At 33.5% G+C, this 14,911-nt stretch overlaps 1 pseudogene; it reads right to left on the minus strand.

Moving 5' to 3' along the window:
* Positions 1-4,502: 4,502 nt before the first annotated feature.
* Positions 4,503-5,612, minus strand: LOC131939032 (tRNA methyltransferase 10 homolog A-like; annotated as a pseudogene).
* Positions 5,613-14,911: the final 9,299 nt, after the last annotated feature.

Here is a 14,911-nt window from a genome sequence, read left to right on the forward strand (position 1 = left end):
TTGAAATAGCATATTTTTTTAAAAAAGTAACATAGGTGTATGTAGAGTAAAATGATACACCTTAAATTGTCGTCTATAGTGTGAATCATATAAATCTTTTGCAGCTGTAAAACCACCTAAAACACAGTTAGGATGTAAACGCAGTAATTACATCGTTTAATCATTTAGTTGTTAATAATGTAAAACGTATATATATTAAAACAATTGTTTTTGTCACTTCCCATTTTGTTATTTGAATTAGATTAAGGGAAGTAGCTTAAAAGGTATTCCCTTAGTTAAAACAAAAATAAATTACAATACTAATTGGCAACTAAATACGCAACTGTTTCTACATAAAGTTTGAATCAGACATTAAGTTTTTTAGAAAAAATATCGTACATATTTGTGTAGGACATTTAAACAATTAAAATGTTTCTCTATGTTACAAAATGCTGAACAGTAATGTATTGGTTAGAGTTCTAAATCAGCAAATATCGGCCTACTGCCTGAAAAAAATGTAGTTGTACACAATTAATATACACTTTTGCCGTTTCTTATTTTGAAAAAAAAAAAAAAAAAAAAAAAAAAAAAAAAAAAAAAAAAAAAAAAAAAAAAAAAACCCAAGTGAAACAACGCAGAGAAAAATACAGAGCTATCAGTTTTAATAAATTAAAATACAATACAATTAAAAATAAAAGTGTTAGTTTTGAAAAAAAAACGTACCTAACACAATTTCAGTTTCAGACAAAATTAAAAGAAATAATTTTTATAGCTAATAACTAATAAACATTACAAATTGCTTATAATGTACATTTAGAAAACAGTAACATTAATGTATACACTTTTCTAGGACAAGGGGTTAATTCGTCTGAATGGACGTTCGTATATGTTACGGGTCAGTTTGAGGTCAGGTTAGAATAGGGTAGAATAGTCTCAAACTTAGCGGGGAGTGCGTGTTTGAGTTGAGTTCACCCTACTGTGTAGTAGCCCCGGTATGTTTATGTATTGTAATCCCAAGGTCGAATGCGGGTATAAAAGGGCGAGTGAGTGATTGTGGGGGGGGGGGGGGGGGGTCAGGCAGCGGTTAGTTGGTAGCGGTTAGGACGAGGGCTGTTCAGTTTTGTGTAAAGAATTGAGACCGAATAAAAGTATTGAGGTCAACACGAATCGTCTCTTGAGTTGAAACTAACCCGGAACGAAACAGTGCACTTATGTCATTCTCCGGATATAAATAATTGTAACCAATTCTCAGACAATAAGCCCCAATGGACAAAAACAAATACAACATGATAACATTAAAACGTAATGACTGGTCCCGTGGAACAATCAGCTGACCATTGGTCAAGGTTAGCACATTTGTGTCGGTTAGTCTATTGAACGTGTAGGACCAGTGGCGTAGCGAGGTCGGGTGTCACCCGGTGCGGCACTTAATGGTGTCACCCCCCAGAGGCAAAGAGACCCTTTCAAGGGACAAACTTTCTAATTTTCGATTTCCACCCCCCCCCCCCCCCCCCCCCAAGTTTTCGATTTGCACCCCCCCCCTCGAGTTTTTCTCTATATATTTTGCTATTTTTGCCTTGGTGTCACCCCCCTAAATGGTGTCATCCGATGCGGTCCGCACCCCCGCCCCCCCCCCTCGCTACGCCCCTGTGTAGGACACATCATGATGTCAGAAAACTGTTGGAGATTACAGTTAGGTATCATTTGATGTGTGCCTATATTTTATAAAAATAAATATTATTTGATTTTGTCATTGTGTTGGTGTGTTTGTAAACTGGAGCAATATTACAGGCCTTCACAATGCTAAGTAAACCGTATAAGCCACTGCATATATTTGTTTTTATCATGTTGGCTACTAACAATTGTAAATAGGTTATTTTATTTCCACACAAAATACAATACAGTATCTATAAACTGTGACATGCTATATTTAAATGTGTGTATTTTTTTTATTTTTTTTGGTTACAATGCAGTTACAGTAATTTGATGTTTATTAAAAATAAAATGGTATTACTATCGATTCAGTTAATATAATATATTGAAACCGTGCACAAAAATCTCTAGTAGATTAACACACATACATCGTGGTTCTTAACATTTGTAAAGGTACCGACCCCCACTAATGTCATGTGCGCAATCATCGAAACCTTCTTAATTTTAATATCGTACCAACTAAGAACAATCTTAATGTGAAACATATGAGATTGGTGTGTGTCTAGACAGCAGCCGAGCCCTTTAGACGGACTCATAAAACCCATGGGTTTCGATCGACCCTAGTTTAAGAACCACTGAGATAGAATAACTCATAAAACCCATGGGTTTCGATCGACCCTAGTTTAAGAACCACTGAGATAGAATAATTGCTGTGGACATCTTTTAGTAAGCGGAGCATGATTTGGTTCCAAAAAATCTAATAGACCAATCCAAAAAAATAATAATCCTAATTAAATAATTCAATAACAAGTATGGTTAACCTTGTAGCGCCATTAATTGCAGCAGGACCAACATTTATGTTCTCAATGTATAGACATCAAGCTGACCATATGGATTTTGCCAATGTCTGGAAATCAAGCTGACCATCGGGATGGTGCCAAAGTCTGGACATCAAGTTGACCATCTGTGTGGGGCCAATGTTACAGAGCTAACATCAACATGTACACACCCTTACGTCATAACTGTTTGGTGTCGACATTTTGCTTCAGCTGAACAGTATTTTAATTGCCGTGTAGAAAAGTAATGCTACTCTAAACCGACATGCATTTTGTTCACATAAAATCTGCTAATTGGGGTTAGGAAAACGAATATGGGTGGTACCACAACACACAACCTTTGGCGTCCTTAGTTTAGGATGTTACATGTAAGTCTTTTGGGTCGCTAGAGAGTCCATTGCGCAGTGGCGTGGGCAGGGGGGGGGGTTTGGGGGGGGGAGTCATAACCCCCCCCCCCCATAGACCCAAATCCCCAATATGTTGATGCTTCTCTCATTCTTATGCTGGATTATGAGCAACATCATGGTGACTTTTATTTAGCATCACATTAAAATGTACTTACCTGTTTCTATTTGTATAGGGGTTGGCAACCTTTTGAGACGGAAGAGCCAGAAGTAAAAATTAACAAAATGTCCCAGTTTTTAAAGAGCCACTAACTATTCTTTTTCAATATTATGGTATTTGAGTACGATTAGGTAAATAGATTTAAAATAAATGTATTTGAGTATAAAAAAAATATTTATTCATACAAAAGCATACACGTGTTTTGCACATAATAAAATAAAGTATTTTAGCTAGCTTTGTTATGATAATAAAATAAAATTTATAACTATAAAACACCGCCAACCCAATTTAGAAACTAATAACTAAAGAAATATGTCACTCAAATTAATGCACACTGACGCATATAAACAAATGTCTTCTGAATAAAATAACACTTATTATTGAAAATATTCGAAAAAAAAATGTGCAAGTTGCTGGCCACATCACAGTTGTGGGGCTGTGCCTAAGTAGCTGTCTGTTTACGCTCTACTCCACCAGTCCTTAGTGAGAGCCCAAGTAGCTCTCTGTATACGCTCTACTCCACCAGTTCTTAGTGAGAGCCCAAGTAGATGTATGTATATGCTCTACTCCACCAGTCCTTAGTGAGAGCCCAAGTAGATGTATGTATATGCTCTACTCCACCAGTCCTTAGTGAGAGCCCAAGTAGCTGTCTGTATACGCTCTACTCCACCAGTCCTTAGTGAGAGCCCAAGTAGATGTCTGTATATGCTCTACTCCACCAGTTCTTAGTGATTTCATATTGTTTCAAGTTGTTTTTTACAGTATAATATTTTTATGAGTGTATTGATTTTAGAACGTCTAATACTCGATACTTTGACTTTATAACGTCTAATAGTAACATGTGTGATATTTTGACTTTAGAACATCTAATATATCAATGTGTGATATTTTTACTGTGAGTGGAATTGATTAGTAACTGAGCAATAATTATTTTGTGGTTGGTATATGTGTCTGTGTAAGATGTTTTACTTTGATTACCGTTATACTTTCATGAGTGAATATTCTGTCTAGCCTTTCTGAGCTATCGTAAGCTCTGCTGTAGTGTGGTGTTTAAGTGAAACAACATTTAGTTAATATTTTTTTTTAACTGTCTCAAAAATGTATTTTTTTCAAATAAAAAAATAATATACATGTGTTTTTTTTTTAATTAGAGAGTTACCAGTATCTGTGATATCCTTCTGTGTTAAAAAAATGTATATCAACTAAGTTTATCAACAAATGCCAGTATTAAAACTTGACCTTTATATATGTTTTTCTTTGCTTTATCATCAATTTTATTAAAACAGTGAATAAAAATAAAAACTCTGTATCAAGCTTGTTGTTTGTTATTTAAAAACAAAAGTTTGGATAACATATTTCAAGTGTTTGTGTTTTGATTCATAGCTAATTAGATTCAAGTTAAAAAATGAATATTGATAGTTTAAAATTACTTCATAGATTAAAATGAACAAATGAAACACATTATTTACAAATACTAACATCTATTGCCATTACTCAGATCATCTAGTTGTATTCTCTCCCATTTCAAGCTCTTCTGTTTTAGAGTTAATATCAATACTATTGTCTTTTAAACATTCACAAGAATCCACCTCCTTTTTTTCAATGTCTGTTACATCCCTTGAATGACCAGATATTTCTTCATTCCCTTTATTTTCAATTGGGTCTTCTTGTATTATGTCGGCAGGTTTCTCTTCAGTAGATGAAGATGCATGGCATTCCTGCTCTGGTGAACTTCCGTCCTTTAGATACGCTTGTTTTCTTTGAGGCATTTCAGCAAGAAAAGCTTCCTTCCAGTCATTACTCTCTGTGTACCGCAATAAGATAGAAAAAAAACATGGTTTATAGCAAGAACTTTGCGGGTCTTCATATTAAGATAGTCAGAAATGGGAAGCTGTGCATGTGCTATGCCTTTCTCTTCAGCAATCTTAAGACATAAACCCTTGAGTTTGTTGTGATCTACCAAGCCACCAATGATGTAGACTTTGTCATCAGATAGTGATGTCAAAACATTAGGTGACTCACTTGACAAGTAAACCAGACTAGATTTGGGAAAAACTTTTTCATAATGCTGGATTTCTTTGTGGACATCCCATCCTTTATAGTCTCCTATGCTGTCCATGCGTTCTTTAGTTTTTCCACTTAATCCACACACATATAACTGCAATGGATTTTGAGCTCTTCGATTGGCAGAATAACTGTGTTGTAGTTGACACGTCAAGGAATTCACATCCTTTTCTGTCATATGATCATCAAAAGAAAGGTCAATCACAACCCGAATTTTACATGATGAATTTTTCATTGTATTTGACTTCAATCTTTTTCTATTTGGTCCTATGTCTTCTCCCTTTTCTCTCAACTCTGCTAGACGACGTTTTCTTTTCTGCTTTGCCTCATGTCTTTTTTCTTTTTTAATTGCAAGCCACTTTTCTCGTTTTCGTTGTTTTTTCAGCTGGTTTTTACTTGGTTTTATGATCGTATCATTACTATCATCGTTTAGGTCTATTGGATTAGTGATAGGCGACTGTGGTGTCACATCTTCATGTTCCATTTTAAACTTTTTATAAAGTAAATACTTTGATCGTTATCAATGATTATCCAAAACCAATTGTTAACTTGTATTTTAAAACCGCCTGTAAGCAATGCCTTTTTAGGTACAGATAGAGACATTTAGTTAATAAAATATCACTTAATACGCAAAAGAATTTGATAAAGTAGCTCTGCAACTCCCAAAGAATTACGCTAAATACAAAATGTATGTAAATGAATAATACCGCTACGAATTGTATAATACGGTGCAAAATTATATGTATTTAAAAGTCAAGCAAAAATACACACGATTTGTTTTCTAAAGACGCAGTTTTTCAAACATATGACATCTAGATACTGTAGCGTATTTAGTTATTTTTGCCTATCAGTGTTGCATTTTTGTTTTGTTTTGACTAAGGGAATTCCTTGCCAGTTACTTCCCTTAATATAGTGCGTATAACAATATGGGAAGTGATAACAACACTTGCTTTAATTGATATACATTTTACATTATTAACAACTAAATGATTCAGCGATGAAACAACGGCGTTTACATCCTGTGTTTTATGTGATTTTACAGCTGCAAAAGATTGAAATGATTCACACTATAGACGACGATTTAAGGCGTATCATTTTACTCTGCCCATGTTACTTTTTAAACATCCTGTTAAAATTGTTAAAAAGTATTTTCTTTAAAAATGTGTAACATTTTATAAACGCTTACATTTGCTTGAGTTGTATAGATAAAACGTGCTGACCACACACTACATAGTTATGTTAGGGTCACGGAGTTCTGATCATACAAAACAAACCCAGGTAAAATTAATGTGTTCAAATGTTCATATACTACAACCTCAGCTCAGATGATGCTAGTGTTGATAAAGGATAACTGCTATGGTACTTTAGACGACACTATTCAATAGTTATTTTTAAAAAAAAATACTAATAAACTAAAGGTTTTGTCAAGGAAGTTGGGACAACAGTCTATGGTCGACTTTGTTCAGGCTAAAAATAAAAAAAAATAGAAATCATAAGTTCATGAAGAAACGGTAACAGTGATCGTACGTTAAATTGTAATTTTAGAATATCTGACACACTTGGGTTGTCATCTGGTTTTATTATATATGTAGCTTTTTATTTCAAGCTGAAAATTACTATGTGCGTTGTATACGATGTACATATAGAAGTAGATCACACATTGTTTCCCATTTTTTTAAATATAAGGAATAAAAGAGAGGCAATCGAACATTGACACCCATAGAGAACTTTTTTTTAAATGATCGCACTTTATTTACTAACAAAATGCAGACTATCGAGTTAACAATCGTGTTGATTATTTTGTTTAAACCTACATGCCATTTTAGTTGTATACGTTTCAATTAGAAAAAAAAATGTTAAATTGTTAAAAACGGTGATGTTGCTTTATATATTTTAAAGACCAGCAAAACATTCGGTTAAATGTATTGCCGTTCCCGTTATCACATGATGTCATTATGTTTTCTTGCAACAAAACTTAAACGTACTTTAAAAGCAGAACTTATATTTGACGTAGTATCCGTTGATGGTGTATGTGGAATTTTTACATTTAAATGATAGCCAAACATCATGTGGAATCATCACATTAGTTACATCATCACCATCAGGTCTGTCAACTTGCTGATAATTTGTTTTGTGTTAATTCAACATCTGATTGTGTCACAGATAATGTTACATCACATTACCATCTTCTCTTGACCTACTTATCCAATTATAAAGTCTATTGCTGAAATACGAAACATAGTTAGCCTATAATTATTCTTTTATTATTTTGATAAAAAGCGTTTTAATGTTAAAGTTAACAATACGATTATGTTATGGTTATTTATAGTTTGAGAGAGGTCTAGCCAATACGGCTATGTATAAATATATCACTGGCGTTATAACAATCACAGATACTGTAAATATGTGACGTTTGATGTATAACTATAGACTTTACCACAACAACTTTGGTTTAATTGTCTCTTAATCTACTTCTGTCGTGATCATTGTTCCCTTTTTCAGTTAAGCAAAAAAACAAAAAGTTTGCAGCATAACCTGAGCTAATTTTCTTCTCAATGGACTTGATCGAATCCCGTGTTCGTTGTGTCGTAGAACATGTGCCCGAATACGACAAACTCCTTCTTTAGCGTTGTAGTGTGTTTCACAGTAAAACAAAAACAAACAAAAAATTAACACTTCTAAGGTTATAAATATCACAAACTGTTTCATCTGGAAATTAAAAGTTTTATTCTGTGTTGATTAAAGTTTCAAACAGTTTAGATAGTGTCTAGAACTAAATGTCTTTTTTTTAAAACTTAAAATGCATATTACTATAGCAATTTCTTATTACATTGAAAGGTAAAGGGAGACCAATCAATCAAACTAACAGAGCTATATATTATAAAACCTTTAAAAACTTATGCTTAAGAAATATGCATATTGCTGATAAAATACATATGTAAAATTAACACGTTTTAGAAAATATTTAAAAAATTAAGCAAGAATGCTAAATTTTATATATAAACGCATTAGGTTTTACAACTAAAAACCGTGACTTGAATGTATATCGTTTTTAAAGAATTAAGATCCAACCCGTTTAAGTATTGTTGCCTGGAATATCTTATCTAATTGTGAATAATTTTTAACTTTCATATAATAAAATGTATAAAACTCTCATTGATCAGACAGAAACAATATAATAACAGTACAACGAACTGACCAAGAGTTCGTCAGTCTAATTTGAAAGGTAAACTATGCTTTTACTTACAAAATAAAACAGTGAGATATTAAAAATGTAAATGTCCATATAAGACAATATTTTATACATTTAAAATTAAATGGTCATATAATACGATGTAACCACATTTGCAATATATAAAAAGGACAACTAATAAAATATAGCACTATATATGATATGTCATAGGTCTATATACAGTATAACCATACCTAATTACGCCGGGACTTTAAAATGTATACATTGGAGTGACACGAATTATTGCAACATGTGTCCAGTAGGTATGTTCTACATGTCTCTAACGGGCCCAGCATATGTCTGGCAAGGGTCTTCTTCTTCTTCTTCGTTTTTAATTATTAGTGTTGAAGGGGATCGATATTTATCTGCCAGTGGGTTTGAACTCGAGACTTTGTTCGAATTTATGAACCATGAGCTTTTTGCCGACTCGACCACGCCTCCACGTGTCAACTGGTTATGCGCCATTGACTCCGATTACAGCCTGCTTTTTTTTTTATTTGCTTCAATAGCCTTTGTCCAACCAAGAACAAACTACAAGGAAGCAGTTGTTTAATTTTGGAGTTGTCTCTCATAGAAGAGTGGCTGTCCCCAGCTAACGAGCCTCATCTTCACGAGGGTTCGAACTCGAGACTTTTCGGTTTAGCAACCATGAGCTTTACCGACTCGACCACGCCGACCCCAGATGACCACTGAAGCGTGTGGTACTGTTAGCAGTTGGATATCGATGGCGTAGTGGTAAGTTGTAGAGTTGGTCAGTAGAGGGTGTAGTGGTCAGTTGTAGAGTTGGTCAGTTGAGGGTGTAGCGGTCAGTTGTAGAGTTGGTCAGTAGAGGGTGTAGCGGTCAGTTGTAGAGTTGGTCAGTAGAGGGTGTAGCGGTCAGTTGTAGAGTTGGTCAGTAGAGGGTGTAGCGGTCAGTTGTAGAGTTGGTCAGTAGATGGTGTAGTGGTCAGTTGTAGAGTTGGTCAGTAGAGGGTGTATCGGTCAGTTGTAAAGTTAGTCAGTAGAGGGTTTAGCGGTCAGTTGTAGAGTTGGTCAGTAGAGGGTGTAGCGGTCAGTTGTAGAGTTGGTCAATATAGTGTGTAGCGGCCAGCTGTAGAGTTGGTCAGTAGAGGGTGCAGCGGTCATACGTTTTAGTTCAGTCACAGTTTGTCAGTAGAGCATGTTGTACAGTTGAGATGTTGGTAGTGTTAGAGTTTGTCAGTATAGTATGTAGGACAGTTGAAATGTGGGTAGTGTTAGAGTTGGTCAGTAGAGCGTGTAGGACAGTTGAGATGTTGGTAGTGTTAGAGTTGGTCAGTAAAGCATGTAGGAGAGTTGAAATGTGGGTAGTGTTAGACCATGCATATTTGTTACTTTGAAATTAGTAATCAGGTCATCTAATTTGTTTTAGTTTTAAAACTATCACTTTATCTACATGAACAAGACATTGAAGACTCGGATATTTATTTAAAGATGTATCGTCACTACAAATTTAGTGTAAAATAGTAGGCTACTTTTGTTAAAATACGAAGAAACATTATATTTATTTTAAAGAACTTCGAGTTTTTTTTACGTTTTATTGTTTTTAAACATACTTTGTATAATAAAAAAAACGGTAGCGATTTTTTTTTAAATTTTAGCCTATTTTTTATTCCCAAATGTTATTGAATAATAATTATTTGTCCATATCACTCAACCCAAATCCAGCCACATCAAAGTCTAGAAAAACTGGACACTTTCCTACGGATGATTATTGTAAAGGTCATGATTTAGAAAAGTTCTGCAAACATAAATACACTTTTTTTCTATAAAATTATAGCTTTAAGCATAATCATTTTAAAACAGTAACGAATTTAGTTGTTTCTGCCTATAAGTGTAGTAAATTGTTTAACCGATTTTGACTAAGAGACTTCTTTAAAAGTTATTGCCCTTACCAAACTATAAAACAAAACGGAATGTGATTTTTAAAAAAATGTTTTAATGGACATACATTTTACTTTATTAACAACTAAGTGATGTTCGACAATGTAATCACGGCGTTTACATTGTAGCTGATTTTTAGATGATTTTAAAGTTGCAAAAATTAATATGATTGACAATTTAGAAAACGATAAAAATGGTCTCAGTTTACACTATATAACACCACTGTTATTTATATTACTTTATTTTATTTCCAAATTCATTTTAGAAACAGTTATTAGTTCATACTACTAAAGCCAAATCCACAAAATACATTGATAAGCCTGGTTCGATTTTTAGCCCATAGAATAGCAAATTACGAGTTAATATGTTATTTAAACTATTAAAAATATTAATATTAAAATACAGTGGATTTAAATTAGGTGTGATTAATATAATGTTTAAATAAATCAATGTCCAAATCAAATAACATTGTTTGTCACATACACATTACACATGAATAACACACGACAGGCACGTAATACATTACAAGTGGCATAATGTTAAGTACTAGCAATTCATGACACGAGAGATACATTTAAAACTTAATACGCTATTTGCAAATTATAAGACGCTTCTCGATAAATTGTATTAAATCTACTAAGAGGTAATCCAATCAGGAATGGCGATCGCAAACAATTAACATTTTTAACCCCCCCCCCCCCCGCTCAGTCCTCACCCAGTCCACACGTGTCACGTGTCATCAACCAACACCACCCCGCACATCTGATGATAACCTCCACAAAAACTTGTTAGACCACTTAAAACAAATGCTTATGATTAACTAATTCGTAACAGACTGTATTCAATGAAATGTATTTGGGGTACAATGTGTGTGATACCTGACCATCGGGAGTGAATGCGTGAGTGATCAATCACTGTATTTTGTTTGCCTTTTTGGAGATCACTCACTGACTGAAGGGGTGAATGTACTGCTATATAATCGGGGTAAATGAGATGTTCGAGAGGCCACCTAGATGAATGCAGGGGGAAGCTGTGTGTTTTGACTGTTAGAACTTCAAATGTATCCAGTATTATTCCTATGATTTTTATCTTTTGTATTCATACACTTTAAGTATGAGTACTGTATCAAGCTGTGGATGTTTGATTACTGAAATGAACTGTATTCATTGTGGATTTAACTACTCTAAATAAAGTTGTAAAATAAACTGTATTTATTGTGTATTTAACTACTCTAAGTAAAGTTGTGAAATTAACTGTATTCATTGTGGATTTAACTACTCTAAATAAAGTTGTGAAATGAACCATCAGTTTATCGTCTGTCTTTAAAGAAGGAAGAACTCACAATAACAACTAGTTGTCACTAAAAAAGGAGATGGTTACATAATTCAATAGCACGTATGGTGTACCTTGTAGCGCCATTAATAAATACTTTTATATAATGACATGACCAATATACACATATCAAATATGTGATATATATAAACAAAACTAAGAAAACTTAACATTAATTTTATTTTTAACACACGCGATAATTACGGTTTAATCTGTACTACCTTCATTTTATGTATGGAGTCAACATTTTATTACGTTGAAAAAAAGGCAAAATAAAATGGTTAATGTAAAATGTCAAAGCAACAATAAACTGTTTCGATATTCCTTACATGTGGTTACGCCCATTTCTTTTAAAGTTTATGACATTAGTAGACTACTATACTATAACAAGCCACAGTGAGAGATACACATAACCTGTCATAAGGATCTACGATTTTGATATAATACTTATATGGATGGAGGGGCCCACTTATAATTTTTGCATAAGGGCCCAAAAATCCTAGCTACGCCACTGGGTGTATGCAGTGCATAGTTTACGTATAAACTGTTCATGAGATAATTGTGGCATTCCTAATTACTCAGTCACATCATGGCTTACCTTTGAAATCGGATAGTGAACCAATGTGTTCTAATCTTCTAATGTCTATTTTTTAAGCTTTAAATATATATTATTATTGCCATTTCTTATTTCGAAAAAAAAATGTGAAAGGAGATAAGTCATTTAAACAAACAGAGCTATTTATTTTATTAAATTTAAAAAATTATAAATTAAAAAAAGAGCGAATTACAACAGTAGCGTAGCGAGGGGGGGGGGGAGGGGGGAGGACATATGTCCCCGGGCGCCGACCTTAGGGGGCGCCAAAATGGGTTGGAAAAATAAATTGATAGGTTGAGGGGGGATGCAAATCGAAAAGTTTGTCGCCGGGAAGAGTCGCTACGCCTCTGAATTACAAATACATTGTAAAAGTTACTTTTGTGTTTTTGAAAATATCAAAATAATAAAGCACGAAAAGTAATTAACATTATAAAATCTATTACGGAAAGACAAGTGATTAATTCTGATTTATTTTATTGTGCATGGTATATAGTGGTCGATTATGAAATACATTTTAACGTTAGTACATTTATTAAACACTAGTTATAAAACAATAACCCCCATTGACCTGTCACGTGTGATGGTCAGCTGACCAAGCGCTAAGAGATGGTCAGTCTGATCTGAAAGATAAACATTATATAACTTAGTAATTATGAATTCCACATCTTATCAAAAGTACTTTCGTATTGTATTTATCTGACGAATTGTATAACTATTCAATAGTGGCTCTTTAAAAACTGGGAATTTTGTAAATTGTAGCTTTTGGCTCTTCCGTCGCAAGAGGTTGCCGACCCCTGCCCTAGAGGGGTTATTATCTATTATTGTTAATTTTTTTTTTTTTTTTTTTTTTTTGGTTTTTGGTTTTTGGGCTTAATTATTTTTTTTTAATTAATGTTTACTTTCTTTTTTTCCAGTATTACAGTTTTCATCATCGGCTTGTGAGGACTGATACAGATTTACAATAGTAATATTTCTTTCTTACTTGTAGCCTGCTTTCATTCATTTAAGATGGTGATGTCTCTGATTGTGCGTGTGGTTGTGTATGTTTCTACCTGGAATGCTATACTGCTGATCGGGGTGTATTAATTTAGATATGAAAGGTTCGAGTTTCTTAACTAAAGTTTTTGTCAATATTTTATAATCACTGTTAAGTAAAGATATATGTCTGTAATTTATAATTTTTGTCCTGTCCGTATCATTTTTGGGAATGAGTGTTATATATGCCCTGTTAAAATCTGTAGCACAATCCTCTCTTTCATGTAGGTCCTGAAATGTAGCGTGTAAAAGGAGTATTAAGTCATTTTTGAAGGTTTTATAAAATTCATTGGTTAGTCCGTCTGGTCCTGGAGCTTTATTTAGTTTTAGTCCGTCTATAGTCTTGGATATTTCCTCTTTAGTAATTGGCGCGTTGATTTTGGTACAGTCATTGTTGTCTAGCCTTGTTGTGTACTTAAGATAATGTTCTTGTATTTCATAGTCTGTATCTTCCTTATTGAAGAGGTTTTGATAGTATAAAGTAAACTGACGTTTTATACTTTCCAGGTCATTTGTTATAGTCCCGTCGTCATCTGTTATGCTACATATCTGTTTACTGTTGCAGTGTATTTTTTCCAAATTTGTGTAGTAATGGGAGGGGTCTTCGTTGCCTATCATGTCTATTCTACTACGTATTAGCGCTCCCTTGTGTCTATGTGTTTGTATTTTGTTTAATTCTGATTCTACTTTTTCAATTTTGCCCTGCGATGCATTATGACTGATTAACGTATCTAGTTGTCTGTCTAGTAGTTCTTCCATAATTTTCCTATCTGTGTTTATTTGCCTTGCTATTTTGATAAAGTATTCCCGTACCATATATTTAAAATCTTCCCAGAGCTCTAGTGCTAATCGCAAATAAACACTATAATTGTTTTCGGACAATAGGAAGGCACAAACGATCATGGATCAAGGTGAATAAATTACTTGTCTTTGAAAAAGGTATACATTAAAGTTACTGTTTTTATTTTAATTTTATAACCCGAAAGATTCTTAATGCATATCAACTTGACTACTAATTTTTAATATTTTCTGAAACATATAAATAGTTTTCTCTCATAATTCATATTTTGACAATTTTATTTTAATATATCATTCTAAAATTTACTAAAACCGACAGCTCAGTAATTTGCTTTGCCTTGTCTCCCTTGTAATTTTTACCATATAAAAAATGGCAAAGGTCTTTGGCAGATATGCATTTAAATTAAAAAAAAAACAAAAAAAAAACACGCACATTTTGTTCCAGACAGTATCTTTACTGATTTAGAACTCTAACTAATACAGTATAAAATATTAATTGTAATTGTATAACTGTAAAATATTTGTATAACGTTTAAATTGCGTTATTAATTATTATTATTTTTTTTTTAACTGAGAAACACCGCAACGCTTATGAAGGAGATTGTCGCAAACATGTTTTGGTAAAACGGCCTTCCGGAAAATGACGTTTGGGCAAACGAGATTCGTGTGTGATGAGGGGGATGGGGTTGTTTTGCATTATAAACAGCAATGCTATAAAACGAATTTTAGCCTTTATTTCGCGTTTAAAAAACCGTTTTAATAAATAAACATTAATTAAAACACTAAATGTTGACAGAGTTGAGACAAGAAATGAAAGAATATCACTGTTTTAAGGAACATTCAACTGTCATTTTGAGGGGTGGGGAGTGTAGGTTGAGGTGTGACGTCATTTTTTTTTGGGGGGGGGGGGGGGTCTGGCTT

Source organism: Physella acuta, unplaced genomic scaffold (assembly GCF_028476545.2).
Source record: "Physella acuta isolate Inbredline_101_S28 unplaced genomic scaffold, ASM2847654v3 ptg000264l, whole genome shotgun sequence".
NCBI lineage: Eukaryota > Metazoa > Mollusca > Gastropoda > Physidae > Physella > Physella acuta.